Here is a 17,043-nt window from a genome sequence, read left to right on the forward strand (position 1 = left end):
AAGGCGGGAGATGATGAGGGCATGCACAAGCATTTTAGTAGATTGACGGTTGAGGAAAGGACGGATTCTGGAGATATTTTTGAGCTGGAGGCAACAGGAGGTGGACAGAGCTTGGATGTGCGGTTTAAAGGACAGGGCAGAGTCGAAGGTTACTCCGAGGCAGTGGACTTCTGGTACGGGGGAAAGCATGATGTCATTGATTGTGATAGATAGGTCAGGTAAGGAAGATCTATGGGATGGAGGAAAGGAGATGAGTTCAGATTTGTCCACATTGAGTTTGAGGAAGCGAGAGGAGAAGGAGGAGGATATGGCTGATAGGCACTCTGGGATTCTTCACCGCAGAGCAGTGACGTCTGGGCCAGAGAAGTAGATCTGAGTGTCATCAGCATAGAGGTGGTACTGGAATCCATGGGACTTTGAGTTGTCCCAAGCCAAGTGTATAGATTGAGAAGAGTAGGGGTCCTACAACAGAGCCTTGGGGGACTCCAACAGAGAGAGGGTGGGATGAGGAGGTAGTGTGGGAGTGGGAGACACTGAATGTGCGGTTGGAAAAGTACGAGGAGATCCAGGATAGGGCGAGGTCTTTGATGCCAAAGGAGGAGAGGATCTGTAGTAGGAGGCAGTGGTCAACTGTGTCGAAAGCAGAGGACAGGTGTAGAAGGAGGAGTACAGAGTATTGTCCATTAGCTTTGGCGGTAAGTAGGTCGTTAGTGACTTTGGTCAGGGCGGTCTCAGTTGAGTGATGGGGCAGAAACCAGATTGTAGATTGTCAAAGAGCAAGTTAGATGAGAGGAAGGAGGAAAGTTCAGAGTGGACGTGCTGCTCCAGGAGTTTGGAAGCGAATGGGAGCAGTGATATTGGGCGATAGCTGGACATAGCAGTTGGATCGAGGGTTGGCTTTTTAAGGATAGGCGTGATTGTGGCATGTTTGAAAGCAGACGGGAAGGTGCCAGAAGATAGTGATAGGATGAAGAGGTGGGTTAGGGATGGGATAAGTGTGGTGGTGAGGTTGGGGAGGAGGTGGGATGGGGTCGAACGCACAGGTGGTGAGGTGCGATTTGGAGAGGAGACAATTAAGTCCCCCTTCAGTGATGTTGGATAGGGAGGTTATGGGGTTTGGGCATTGGTCTGGTATACAAAGGGGTTGTGGTGGTTGAACAATGAAGACTTGCGTTGTCTGGTCGATCTTATTTTTAAAGTGTGTGGCAAAGTCCTCAGCAGAGATGAGGGAGGTTGGAGGGGGCAGTGGGGGGCGGAGGAGGGAGTTAAAGGTTTTGAATAACTATTTGGGGTTGTAGGATAGGGAAGATACGAGGGTTGTGAAGTAGGCTTGTTTAGCAGAGGTGACAGCAGATGTAAAAGTGAGTGTTGCTTGTTTGAATGCAGTGAAGTCGTCTTGCAAGTGTGTTTTCTTCCAACACAGTTCTGCATCCCTGGACACTTGCCGCAGCTTTTTAGTGTTGTTATTGTGCCAGAGTTGTCTATTGATACGTTGCACTCTGCCATGGACGAGAGGTGCAACCTTGTCAATAGCTAATGCAAGAGTGGCATTGTAGAAAGCAGTGACACTGTCTGTGTTGTGGAGTGAGGATATGGATGCCAGTGGTAGGATAGAGTCAGAGAGTGTGTGGGTGTCTAGGTGTGCAAGGTTTCTGCGGGGGTGCGCATGTTGCTGGACATGGGTGACCGGTGTGGTGGACAGGAATGAGAAGGTGAGTAGATGGTGGTCGGATAGAGGGAGAGGGAAGGTGGTGAAGTTAGATAGAGAGCAGAGACGGGTGAAGACGAGGTCTAGTGTACGTCCGTCTGTGTGGGTGGCTGCGGAGGACCACTGAGTAAGTCCAAAGGATGAAGTAAGGGACACAAGTTTGGAGGCTGTTGACTGAATGGTATCAGTGGGGATGTTGAAGACACCCATGATGATGGTGGGAATGTCAGCAGAGAGAAAGTGTCAATTACCAGATACTGCATCACATTGGGGCAGGCTTGCAAAAGAAAGGAATTCTGGCCGATTGTGTACAAAAAAAAAAGGCATGTGCACCCTGCAGCAGGTTTATTATGTGTTTGAAACTGGCATTATTAACCCGCACGGTTGGCATTCTTATCCCCCATAGTTGGCATTATTATTCCCCATGGTTGGAATTATTATCCCCCATTCCCGGCATTATTATCCCCCATGATTGGCACTATTTTCCTCCATGGTTGACATTATTATTCTCTATGGCTGGCATTACTTTCCACCTGGTATTACTCTCTTCCATAGTTGGCATTATTACCCCCCATGGTGGGACACTGCTGCAGTAGTGTAGTAACAGCTATAAGTGTGATGAATGATCACAGAACACTCCTCCATTCCCATCACTCTTTCTCCTGCAGTCTCTAGCTAGCAACAACTGACGTCATCTATTGAGCAGCACGCCAGAAGCCAATAGGAGCTTTTTTTTCATACCCATTTGACCACCGATCTTGCCACGCCGCTATTGGTGGAATGGGTTGCGCATTGTGATTGGTTGTGAGTAGAGAAGCACTTGCAAATAACAACACGTGAGATAACTTCCGGCAGAGATAACGTCTGTGACCAGGTGTCCCGGCCGGCGGCTGCTGTGTGGGAGGTATGGGTGCGCGCGTTATATACTGGTGCTGCGGTGCCCTGTGTGCGTTATATATATACTGGTGCTGCGGTGCCCTGTGTGCGTTATATATATATATATACTGGTGCTGCGGTGCCCTGTGTGCGTTATATATATACTGGTGCTGCGGTGCCCTGTGTGCGTTATATATATATATACTGGTGCTGCGGTGCCCTGTGTGCGTTATATATATATATATACTGGTGCTGCGGTGCCCTGTGTGCGTTATATATATACTGGTGCTGCGGTGCCCTGTGTGCGTTATATATATATATACTGGTGCTGCGGTGCCCTGTGTGCGTTATATATATATATACTGGTGCTGCGGTGCCCTGTGTGCGTTATATATATATATACTGGTGCTGCGGTGCCCTGTGTGCGTTATATATATACTGGTGCTGCGGTGCCCTGTATGCGTTATATACTGGTGCTGCGGTGCCCTGTATGCGTTATATATATACTGGTGCTGCGGTGCCCTGTGTGCGTTATATATATACTGGTGCTGCGGTGCCCTGTGTGCGTTATATATATACTGGTGCTGCGGTGCCCTGTGTGCGTTATATATATATATACTGGTGCTGCGGTGCCCTGTGTGCGTTATATATATACTGGTGCTGCGGTGCCCTGTATGCGTTATATATATACTGGTGCTGCGGTGCCCTGTATGCGTTATATATATACTGGTGCTGCGGTGCCCTGTATGCGTTATATATATACTGGTGCTGCGGTGCCCTGTATGCGTTATATATATATATATATATATATATATATATATATATATATATATATATATATATACTGGTGCTGCGGTGCTCTGTGTGCGTTATATATATATATATATATATATATATATATATATATATACTGGTGCTGCGGTGCTCTGTGTGCGTTATATATATACTGGTGCTGCGGTGCCCTGTGTGCGTTATATATATATACTGGTGCTGCGGTGCCCTGTGTGCGTTATATATATATATATATATACTGGTGCTGCGGTGCCCTGTGTGCGTTATATATATATATACTGGTGCTGCGGTGCCCTGTGTGCGTTATATATATATATATATATATACTGGTGCTGCGGTGCCCTGTGTGCGTTATATATATATATATATATACTGGTGCTGCGGTGCCCTGTATGCGTTATATATATACTGGTGCTGCGGTGCCCTGTATGCGTTATATATATACTGGTGCTGCGGTGCCCTGTGTGCGTTATATATATACTGGTGCTGCGGTGCCCTGTGTGCGTTATATATATACTGGTGCTGCGGTGCCCTGTGTGCGTTATATATATACTGGTGCTGCGGTGCCCTGTGTGCGTTATATATATACTGGTGCTGCGGTGCTCTGTGTGCGTTATATATATATATATATATATACTGGTGCTGCGGTGCCCTGTATGCGTTATATATATATATATATATACTGGTGCTGCGGTGCCCTGTGTGCGTTATATATATATATACTGGTGCTGCGGTGCCCTGTATGCGTTATATATATATATATATATATACTGGTGCTGCGGTGCCCTGTATGCGTTATATATATATATACTGGTGCTGCGGTGCCCTGTATGCGTTATATATATATATACTGGTGCTGCGGTGCCCTGTATGCGTTATATATATATATATATATATATATATATATATATATATATACTGGTGCTGCGGTGCCCTGTATGCGTTATATATATATATATATATATATTGGTGCTGCGGTGCCCTGTGTGCGTTATATATATACTGGTGCTGCGGTGCCCTGTATGCGTTATATATATACTGGTGCTGCGGTGCCCTGTGTGCGTTATATATATACTGGTGCTGCGGTGCCCTGTGTGCGTTATATATATACTGGTGCTGCGGTGCCCTGTGTGCGTTATATATATACTGGTGCTGCGGTGCCCTGTGTGCGTTATATATATACTGGTGCTGCGGTGCCCTGTGTGCGTTATATATATACTGGTGCTGCGGTGCCCTGTGTGCGTTATATATATACTGGTGCTGCGGTGCCCTGTATGCGTTATATACTGGTGCTGCGGTGCCCTGTATGCGTTATATATATACTGGTGCTGCGGTGCCCTGTGTGCGTTATATATATACTGGTGCTGCGGTGCCCTGTGTGCGTTATATATATATATACTGGTGCTGCGGTGCCCTGTGTGCGTTATATATATATATACTGGTGCTGCGGTGCCCTGTGTGCGTTATATATATACTGGTGCTGCGGTGCCCTGTATGCGTTATATATATACTGGTGCTGCGGTGCCCTGTATGCGTTATATATATACTGGTGCTGCGGTGCCCTGTATGCGTTATATATATACTGGTGCTGCGGTGCCCTGTATGCGTTATATATATACTGGTGCTGCGGTGCCCTGTATGCGTTATATACTGGTGCTGCGGTGCCCTGTGTGCGTTATATATATACTGGTGCTGCGGTGCCCTGTGTGCGTTATATATATACTGGTGCTGCGGTGCCCTGTGTGCGTTATATATATATATACTGGTGCTGCGGTGCCCTGTGTGCGTTATATACTGGTGCTGCGGTGCCCTGTGTGCGTTATATATATACTGGTGCTGCGGTGCCCTGTGTGCGTTATATATATACTGGTGCTGCGGTGCCCTGTGTGCGTTATATATATACTGGTGCTGCGGTGCCCTGTGTGCGTTATATATATACTGGTGCTGCGGTGCCCTGTGTGCGTTATATATATACTGGTGCTGCGGTGCCCTGTGTGCGTTATATATATACTGGTGCTGCGGTGCCCTGTATGCGTTATATACTGGTGCTGCGGTGCCCTGTATGCGTTATATATATACTGGTGCTGCGGTGCCCTGTGTGCGTTATATATATACTGGTGCTGCGGTGCCCTGTGTGCGTTATATATATATATACTGGTGCTGCGGTGCCCTGTGTGCGTTATATATATATATACTGGTGCTGCGGTGCCCTGTGTGCGTTATATATATACTGGTGCTGCGGTGCCCTGTATGCGTTATATATATACTGGTGCTGCGGTGCCCTGTATGCGTTATATATATACTGGTGCTGCGGTGCCCTGTATGCGTTATATATATACTGGTGCTGCGGTGCCCTGTATGCGTTATATATATACTGGTGCTGCGGTGCCCTGTATGCGTTATATACTGGTGCTGCGGTGCCCTGTGTGCGTTATATATATACTGGTGCTGCGGTGCCCTGTGTGCGTTATATATATACTGGTGCTGCGGTGCCCTGTGTGCGTTATATATATATATACTGGTGCTGCGGTGCCCTGTGTGCGTTATATACTGGTGCTGCGGTGCCCTGTGTGCGTTATATATATACTGGTGCTGCGGTGCCCTGTGTGCGTTATATATATATATACTGGTGCTGCGGTGCCCTGTGTGCGTTATATATATACTGGTGCTGCGGTGCCCTGTATGCGTTATATATATACTGGTGCTGCGGTGCTCTGTGTGCGTTATATATATATATATATATATATATATATATATATATATATATATACTGGTGCTGCGGTGCCCTGTATGCGTTATATATATATATATATATATACTGGTGCTGCGGTGCCCTGTGTGCGTTATATATATATATACTGGTGCTGCGGTGCCCTGTATGCGTTATATATATATATACTGGTGCTGCGGTGCCCTGTATGCGTTATATATATATATATATATATATATATACTGGTGCTGCGGTGCCCTGTATGCGTTATATATATATATATATATATATATTGGTGCTGCGGTGCCCTGTGTGCGTTATATATATACTGGTGCTGCGGTGCCCTGTGTGCGTTATATATATACTGGTGCTGCGGTGCCCTGTGTGCGTTATATATATACTGGTGCTGCGGTGCCCTGTGTGCGTTATATATATACTGGTGCTGCGGTGCCCTGTGTGCGTTATATATATACTGGTGCTGCGGTGACCTGTGTGCGTTATATATATACTGGTGCTGCGGTGCCCTGTATGCGTTATATATATACTGGTGCTGCGGTGCCCTGTGCGTTATATATATACTGGTGCTGCGGTGCCCTGTGTGCGTTATATATATACTGGTGCTGCGGTGCCCTGTGTGCGTTATATATATACTGGTGCTGCGGTGCCCTGTGTGCGTTATATATATATACTGGTGCTGCGGTGCCCTGTATGCGTTATATATATATACTGGTGCTGCGGTGCCCTGTGTGCGTTATATACTGGTGCTGCGGTGCCCTGTGTGCGTTATATATATACTGGTGCTGCGGTGCCCTGTATGCGTTATATACTGGTGCTGCGGTGCCCTGTGTGCGGTATATATATACTGGTGCTGCGGTGCCCTGTGTGCGGTATATATATACTGGTGCTGCGGTGCCCTGTGTGCGGTATATATATACTGGTGCTGCGGTGCCCTGTGTGCGTTATATATATATATATATATACTGGTGCTGCGGTGCCCTGTGTGCGTTATATATATATACTGGTGCTGCGGTGCCCTGTGTGCGTTATATACTGGTGCTGCGGTGCCCTGTGTGCGTTATATATATATACTGGTGCTGCGGTGCCCTGTATGCGTTATATATATATACTGGTGCTGCGGTGCCCTGTGTGCGTTATATACTGGTGCTGCGGTGCCCTGTGTGCGTTATATATATACTGGTGCTGCGGTGCCCTGTATGCGTTATATACTGGTGCTGCGGTGCCCTGTGTGCGTTATATATATACTGGTGCTGCGGTGCCCTGTGTGCGTTATATATATACTGGTGCTGCGGTGCCCTGTGTGCGTTATATATATATATATATATACTGGTGCTGCGGTGCCCTGTGTGCGTTATATATATATATATACTGGTGCTGCGGTGCCCTGTATGCGTTATATATATACTGGTGCTGCGGTGCCCTGTGTGCGTTATATATATACTGGTGCTGCGGTGCCCTGTGTGCGTTATATATATATATATACTGGTGCTGCGGTGCCCTGTATGCGTTATATATATACTGGTGCTGCGGTGCCCTGTATGCGTTATATACTGGTGCTGCGGTGCCCTGTGTGCGTTATATATATACTGGTGCTGCGGTGCCCTGTGTGCGTTATATATATATATACTGGTGCTGCGGTGCCCTGTGTGCGTTATATATATACTGGTGCTGCGGTGCCCTGTGTGCGTTATATATATACTGGTGCTGCGGTGCCCTGTATGCGTTATATATATATATATATATATATATACTGGTGCTGCGGTGCCCTGTATGCGTTATATATATACTGGTGCTGCGGTGCCCTGTGTGCGTTATATATATACTGGTGCTGCGGTGCCCTGTGTGCGTTATATATATATATACTGGTGCTGCGGTGCCCTGTGTGCGTTATATATATATATATATATATATATATACTGGTGCTGCGGTGCCCTGTATGCGTTATATATATACTGGTGCTGCGGTGCCCTGTATGCGTTATATACTGGTGCTGCGGTGCCCTGTGTGCGTTATATATATACTGGTGCTGCGGTGCCCTGTGTGCGTTATATATATACTGGTGCTGCGGTGCCCTGTGTGCGTTATATATATATATATACTGGTGCTGCGGTGCCCTGTGTGCGTTATATATATACTGGTGCTGCGGTGCCCTGTGTGCGTTATATATATACTGGTGCTGCGGTGCCCTGTGTGCGTTATATATATATATACTGGTGCTGCGGTGCTCTGTGTGCGTTATATATATATATATATACTGGTGCTGCGGTGCCCTGTATGCGTTATATATATATATATATATATATATATATATATACTGGTGCTGCGGTGCCCTGTGTGCGTTATATATATACTGGTGCTGCGGTGCCCTGTGTGCGTTATATATATACTGGTGCTGCGGTGCCCTGTGTGCGTTATATATATACTGGTGCTGCGGTGCCCTGTGTGCGTTATATATATATATACTGGTGCTGCGGTGCCCTGTATGCGTTATATATATATATATACTGGTGCTGCGGTGCCCTGTATGCGTTATATATATATATATATATACTGGTGCTGCGGTGCCCTGTATGCGTTATATATATATATATATATATATATATATATATATATATACTGGTGCTGCGGTGCCCTGTGTGCGTTATATATATACTGGTGCTGCGGTGCCCTGTGTGCGTTATATATATATATATATATATATATATACTGGTGCTGCGGTGCCCTGTATGCGTTATATATATACTGGTGCTGCGGTGCCCTGTGTGCGTTATATATATACTGGTGCTGCGGTGCCCTGTGTGCGTTATATATATACTGGTGCTGCGGTGCCCTGTGTGCGTTATATATATACTGGTGCTGCGGTGCCCTGTGTGCGTTATATATATATACTGGTGCTGAGGTGCCCTGTATGCGTTATATATATACTGGTGCTGCGGTGCCCTGTGTGCGTTATATATATATACTGGTGCTGCGGTGCCCTGTGTGCGTTATATATATACTGGTGCTGCGGTGCCCTGTGTGCGTTATATATATACTGGTGCTGCGGTGCCCTGTGTGCGTTATATATATACTGGTGCTGCGGTGCCCTGTGTGCGTTATATATATACTGGTGCTGCGGTGCCCTGTGTGCGTTATATATATACTGGTGCTGCGGTGCCCTGTGTGCGTTATATATATACTGGTGCTGCGGTGCCCTGTGTGCGTTATATATATACTGGTGCTGCGGTGCCCTGTATGCGTTATATATATATACTGGTGCTGCGGTGCCCTGTGTGCGTTATATATATACTGGTGCTGCGGTGCCCTGTGTGCGTTATATACTGGTGCTGCGGTGCCCTGTGTGCGTTATATATATACTGGTGCTGCGGTGCCCTGTGTGCGTTATATACTGGTGCTGCGGTGCCCTGTGTGCGTTATATACTGGTGCTGCGGTGCCCTGTGTGCGGTATATATATACTGGTGCTGCGGTGCCCTGTGTGCGGTATATATATACTGGTGCTGCGGTGCCCTGTGTGCGTTATATATATACTGGTGCTGCGGTGCCCTGTGTGCGTTATATATATACTGGTGCTGCGGTGCCCTGTGTGCGTTATATATATACTGGTGCTGCGGTGCCCTGTGTGCGTTATATATATATACTGGTGCTGCGGTGCCCTGTGTGCGTTATATACTGGTGCTGCGGTGCCCTGTGTGCGTTATATATATACTGGTGCTGCGGTGCCCTGTATGCGTTATATACTGGTGCTGCGGTGCCCTGTGTGCGGTATATATATACTGGTGCTGCGGTGCCCTGTGTGCGTTATATATATACTGGTGCTGCGGTGCCCTGTATGCGTTATATACTGGTGCTGCGGTGCCCTGTATGCGTTATATACTGGTGCTGCGGTGCCCTGTGTGCGTTATATATATACTGGTGCTGCGGTGCCCTGTATGCGTTATATACTGGTGCTGCGGTGCCCTGTGTGCGTTATATATATACTGGTGCTGCGGTGCCCTGTGTGCGTTATATATATACTGGTGCTGCGGTGCCCTGTGTGCGTTATATATATACTGGTGCTGCGGTGCCCTGTATGCGTTATATATATATACTGGTGCTGCGGTGCCCTGTGTGCGTTATATACTGGTGCTGCGGTGCCCTGTGTGCGTTATATATATACTGGTGCTGCGGTGCCCTGTATGCGTTATATACTGGTGCTGCGGTGCCCTGTGTGCGTTATATATATACTGGTGCTGCGGTGCCCTGTGTGCGTTATATATATACTGGTGCTGCGGTGCCCTGTGTGCGTTATATATATACTGGTGCTGCGGTGCCCTGTGTGCGTTATATATATATATATATATATATACTGGTGCTGCGGTGCCCTGTATGCGTTATATATATATACTGGTGCTGCGGTGCCCTGTGTGCGTTATATATATACTGGTGCTGCGGTGCCCTGTGTGCGTTATATATATACTGGTGCTGCGGTGCCCTGTGTGCGTTATATATATACTGGTGCTGCGGTGCCCTGTGTGCGTTATATATATACTGGTGCTGCGGTGCCCTGTGTGCGTTATATATATACTGGTGCTGCGGTGCCCTGTGTGCGTTATATACTGGTGCTGCGGTGCCCTGTATGCGTTATATATATACTGGTGCTGCGGTGCCCTGTGTGCGTTATATATATACTGGTGCTGCGGTGCCCTGTGTGCGTTATATATATACTGGTGCTGCGGTGCCCTGTGTGCGTTATATACTGGTGCTGCGGTGCCCTGTATGCGTTATATATATACTGGTGCTGCGGTGCCCTGTGTGCGTTATATATATATATATACTGGTGCTGCGGTGCCCTGTGTGCGTTATATATATACTGGTGCTGCGGTGCCCTGTGTGCGTTATATATATACTGGTGCTGCGGTGCCCTGTATGCGTTATATATATATACTGGTGCTGCGGTGCCCTGTGTGCGTTATATACTGGTGCTGCGGTGCCCTGTGTGCGTTATATATATACTGGTGCTGCGGTGCCCTGTATGCGTTATATACTGGTGCTGCGGTGCCCTGTGTGCGGTATATATATACTGGTGCTGCGGTGCCCTGTGTGCGTTATATATATACTGGTGCTGCGGTGCCCTGTGTGCGGTATATATATACTGGTGCTGCGGTGCCCTGTGTGCGGTATATATATATACTGGTGCTGCGGTGCCCTGTGTGCGTTATATATATACTGGTGCTGCGGTGCCCTGTGTGCGTTATATATATACTGGTGCTGCGGTGCCCTGTGTGCGTTATATATATACTGGTGCTGCGGTGCCCTGTGTGCGTTATATATATATATATATATATACTGGTGCTGCGGTGCCCTGTGTGCGTTATATATATATATATATATATATATATATATACTGGTGCTGCGGTGCCCTGTGTGCGTTATATATATACTGGTGCTGCGGTGCCCTGTGTGCGTTATATATATACTGGTGCTGCGGTGCCCTGTGTGCGTTATATATATACTGGTGCTGCGGTGCCCTGTGTGCGTTATATATATATACTGGTGCTGCGGTGCCCTGTGTGCGTTATATATATACTGGTGCTGCGGTGCCCTGTGTGCGTTATATATATACTGGTGCTGCGGTGCCCTGTGTGCGTTATATATATACTGGTGCTGCGGTGCCCTGTGTGCGTTATATATATATATATATATATATATATATATACTGGTGCTGCGGTGCCCTGTGTGCGTTATATATATACTGGTGCTGCGGTGCCCTGTGTGCGTTATATATATACTGGTGCTGCGGTGCCCTGTGTGCGTTATATATATACTGGTGCTGCGGTGCCCTGTGTGCGTTATATATATTACTGGTGCTGCGGTGCCCTGTGTGCGTTATATATATACTGGTGCTGCGGTGCCCTGTGTGCGTTATATATATACTGGTGCTGCGGTGCCCTGTGTGCGTTATATATATACTGGTGCTGCGGTGCCCTGTGTGCGTTATATATAAACGCACACAGGGCACCGCAGCACCAGTATATATATACCGCACACAGGGCACCGCAGCACCAGTATATAACGCATACAGGGCACCGCAGCACCAGTATATATATAACGCACACAGGGCACCGCAGCACCAGTATATAACGCACACAGGGCACCGCAGCACCAGTATATAACGCACACAGGGCACCGCAGCACCAGTATATATATAACGCACACAGGGCACCGCAGCACCAGTATATATATATAACGCACACAGGGCACCGCAGCACCAGTATATATATAACGCACACAGGGCACCGCAGCACCAGTATATGTATAACGCACACAGGGCACCGCAGCACCAGTATATGTATAACGCACACAGGGCACCGCAGCACCAGTATATATATATAACGCACACAGGGCACCGCAGCACCAGTATATATATATATAACGCACACAGGGCACCGCAGCACCAGTATATATATATAACGCACACAGGGCACCGCAGCACCAGTATATATATAACGCACACAGGGCACCGCAGCACCAGTATATATATATATATATATATATAACGCACACAGGGCACCGCAGCACCAGTATATATATATATAACGCACACAGGGCACCGCAGCACCAGTATATATATAACGCACACAGGGCACCGCAGCACCAGTATACATATATAACGCACACAGGGCACCGCAGCACCAGTATATATATAACGCACACAGGGCACCGCAGCACCAGTATATGTATAACGCACACAGGGCACCGCAGCACCAGTATATATATATATAAGGCACACAGGGCACCGCAGCACCAGTATATATATATAACGCACACAGGGCACCGCAGCACCAGTATATATATATAACGCACACAGGGCACCGCAGCACCAGTATATATATATAACGCACACAGGGCACCGCAGCACCAGTATATATATATAACGCACACAGGGCACCGCAGCACCAGTATATGTATAACGCACACAGGGCACCGCAGCACCAGTATATATATAACGCACACAGGGCACCGCAGCACCAGTATATATATATATATATATATATAACGCACACAGGGCACCGCAGCACCAGTATATGTATAACGCACACAGGGCACCGCAGCACCAGTATATATATATATATATATATATAACGCACACAGGGCACCGCAGCACCAGTAATATATATAACGCACACAGGGCACCGCAGCACCAGTATATATATATATAACGCACACAGGGCACCGCAGCACCAGTATATATATAACGCCCACAGGGCACCGCAGCACCAGTAATATATATAACGCACACAGGGCACCGCAGCACCAGTATATATATACAGGTCCTTCTCAAAAAATTAGCATATAGTGTTAAATTTCATTATTTACCATAATGTAATGATTACAATTAGTAACATAGTAACATAGTAACATAGTTAGTAAGGCCGAAAAAAGACATTTGTCCATCCAGTTCAGCCTATATTCCATCATAATAAATCCCCAGATCTACGTCCTTCTACAGAACCTAATAATTGTATGATACAATATTGTTCTGCTCCAGGAAGACATCCAGGCCTCTCTTGAACCCCTCGACTGAGTTCGCCATCACCACCTCCTCAGGCAAGCAATTCCAGATTCTCACTGCCCTAACAGTAAAGAATCCTCTTCTATGTTGGTGGAAAAACCTTCTCTCCTCCAGACGCAAAGAATGCCCCCTTGTGCCCGTCACCTTCCTTGGTATAAACAGATCCTCAGCGAGATATTTGTATTGTCCCCTTATATACTTATACATGGTTATTAGATCGCCCCTCAGTCGTCTTTTTTCTAGACTAAATAATCCTAATTTCGCTAATCTATCTGGGTATTGTAGTTCTCCCATCCCCTTTATTAATTTTGTTGCCCTCCTTTGTACTCTCTCTAGTTCCATTATATCCTTCCTGAGCACCGGTGCCCAAAACTGGACACAGTACTCCATGTGCGGTCTAACTAGGGATTTGTACAGAGGCAGTATAATGCTCTCATCATGTGTATCCAGACCTCTTTTAATGCACCCCATGATCCTGTTTGCCTTGGCAGCTGCTGCCTGGCACTGGCTGCTCCAGGTAAGTTTATCATTAACTAGGATCCCCAAGTCCTTCTCCCTGTCAGATTTACCCAGTGGTTTCCCGTTCAGTGTGTAATGGTGATATTGATTCCCTCTTCCCATGTGTATAACCTTACATTTATCATTGTTAAACCTCATCTGCCACCTTTCAGCCCAAGTTTCCAACTTATCCAGATCCATCTGTAGCAGAATACTATCTTCTCTTGTATTAACTGCTTTACATAGTTTTGTATCATCTGCAAATATCGATATTTTACTGTGTAAACCTTCTACCAGATCATTAATGAATATGTTGAAGAGAACAGGTCCCAATACTGACCCCTGCGGTACCCCACTGGTCACAGCGACCCAGTTAGAGACTATACCATTTATAACCACCCTCTGCTTTCTATCACTAAGCCAGTTACTAACCCATTTACACACATTTTCCCCCAGACCAAGCATTCTCATTTTGTGTACCAACCTCTTGTGCGGCACGGTATCAAACGCTTTGGAAAAATCGAGATATACCACGTCCAATGACTCACCGTGGTCCAGTCTATAGCTTACCTCTTCATAAAAACTGATTAGATTGGTTTGACAGGAGCGATTTCTCATAAACCCATGCTGATATGGAGTTAAACAGTTATTCTCATTGAGATAATCCAGAATAACATCCCTCAGAAACCCTTCAAATATTTTACCAACAATAGAGGTTAGACTTACTGGCCTATAATTTCCAGGTTCACTTTTAGAGCCCTTTTTGAATATTGGCACCACATTTGCTATGCGCCAGTCCTGCGGAACAGACCCTGTCGCTATAGAGTCACTAAAAATAAGAAATAATGGTTTATCTATTACATTACTTAGTTCTCTTAGTACTCGTGGGTGTATGCCATCCGGACCCGGAGATTTATCTATTTTAATCTTATTTAGCCGGTTTCGCACCTCTTCTTGGGTTAGATTGGTGACCCTTAATATAGGGTTTTCATTGTTTCTTGGGATTTCACCTAGCATTTCATTTTCCACCGTGAATACCGTGGAGAAGAAGGTGTTTAATATGTTAGCTTTTTCCTCATCATCTACAACCATTCTTTCCTCACTATTTTTTAAGGGGCCTACATTTTCAATTTTTATTCTTTTACTATTGATATAGTTGAAGAACAGTTTGGGATTAGTTTAAACTTTCATATATTATAGATTCATTATCCACCAACTGAAATTTGTCAGGTCTTTTATTGTTTTAATACTGATGATTTTGGCATACAACTCCTGATAACCCAAAAAACCTGTCTCAATAAATTAGCATATCAAGAAAAGGTTCTCTAAACGACCTATTACCCTAATCTTCTGAATCAACTAATTAACTCTAAACACATGCAAAAGATACCTGAGGCTTTTATAAACTCCCATGATGGGTAAGACTAGCGACCTGACAGATGTCAAGAAGGCCATCATTGACACCCTCAAGCAAGAGGGTAAGACCCAGAAAGAAATTTCTCAACAAATAGGCTGTTCCCAGAGTGCTGTATCAAGGCACCTCAACGGTAAGTCTGTTGGAAGGAAACAATGTGGCAGAAAACGCTGTACAACGAGAAGAGGAGACCGGACCCTGAGGAAGATTGTGGAGAAGGACCGATTCCAGACCTTGGGGAACCTGAGGAAGCAGTGGACTGAGTCTGGTGTGGAAACATCCAGAGCCACCGTGCACAGGCGTGTGCAGGAAATGGGCTACAGGTGCCGCATTCCCCAGGTAAAGCCACTTTTGAACCATAAACAGCGGCAGAGGCGCCTGACCTGGGCTACAGAGAAGCAGCACTGGACTGTTGCTAAGTGGTCCCAAGTACTTTTTTCTGATGAAAGCAAATTTTGCATGTCATTCGGAAATCAAGGTGCCAGAGTCTGGAGGAAGACTGGGGAGAAGGAAATGCCAAAATGCCTGAAGTCCAGTGTCAAGTACCCACAGTCAGTGATGGTGTGGGGTGCCATGTCAGCTGCAGGTGTTGGTCCACTGTGTTTCATCAAGGGCAGGGTCAATGCAGCTAGCTATCAGGAGATTTTGGAGCACTTCATGCTTCCATCAGCTGAAATGCTTTATGGAGATGAAGATTTCATTTTTCAGCACGACCTGGCACCTGCTCACAGTGCCAAAACCACTGGTAAATGGTTTACTGACCATGGTATTACTGTGCTCAATTGGCCTGCCAACTCTCCTGACCTGAACCCCATAGAGAATCTGTGGGATATTGTGAAGAGAAAGTTGAGAGACGCAAGACCCAACACTCTGGATGAGCTTAAGGCCGCTATTGAAGCATCCTGGGCCTCCATAACATCTCAGCAGTGTCACAGGCTGATTGCCTCCATGCCACGCCGCATTGAAGCAGTCATTTCTGCCAAAGGATTCCCGACCAAGTATTGAGTGCATAACTGAACATTATTATTTGTTGGTTTTTTTGTTTGTTATTAAAAAACACTTTTATTTGATTGGATGGGTGAAATATGCTAATTTATTGAGACAGGTTTTTTGGGTTATCAGGAGTTGTATGCCAAAATCATCAGTATTAAAACAATAAAAGACCTGACAAATTTCAGTTGGTGGATAATGAATCTATAATATATGAAAGTTTAATTGTAATCATTACATTATGGTAAATAATGAAATTTAACACTATATGCTAATTTTTTGAGAAGGACCTGTATATAACGCACACAGGGCACCGCAGCACCAGTATATATATAACGCACACAGGGCACCGCAGCACCAGTATATATATATATATAACGCACACAGGGCACCGCAGCACCAGTAATATATATAACGCACACAGGGCACCGCAGCACCAGTATATATATATATATATATATATATATATAACGCACACAGGGCA

At 45.9% G+C, this 17,043-nt stretch overlaps 1 protein-coding gene across 1 annotated transcript in view; it reads left to right on the forward strand.

Annotated features, from left to right (window-relative positions):
• Window positions 1–2,519: 2,519 nt before the first annotated feature.
• The window catches only part of C9orf72 (C9orf72-SMCR8 complex subunit), a 73,458-nt gene continuing 58,934 nt past the window's right edge, over window positions 2,520–17,043 (forward strand). Inside the window, exon 1 of the mRNA XM_069765313.1 lies at window positions 2,520–2,612. The gene's annotated coding sequence lies outside the window, so the exon portion shown is untranslated. The remainder of the gene's footprint in view (window positions 2,613–17,043) is intronic.

This window comes from Ranitomeya imitator, chromosome 1 (assembly GCF_032444005.1).
Source record: "Ranitomeya imitator isolate aRanImi1 chromosome 1, aRanImi1.pri, whole genome shotgun sequence".
In the NCBI taxonomy this organism is placed as follows: domain Eukaryota; kingdom Metazoa; phylum Chordata; class Amphibia; order Anura; family Dendrobatidae; genus Ranitomeya; species Ranitomeya imitator.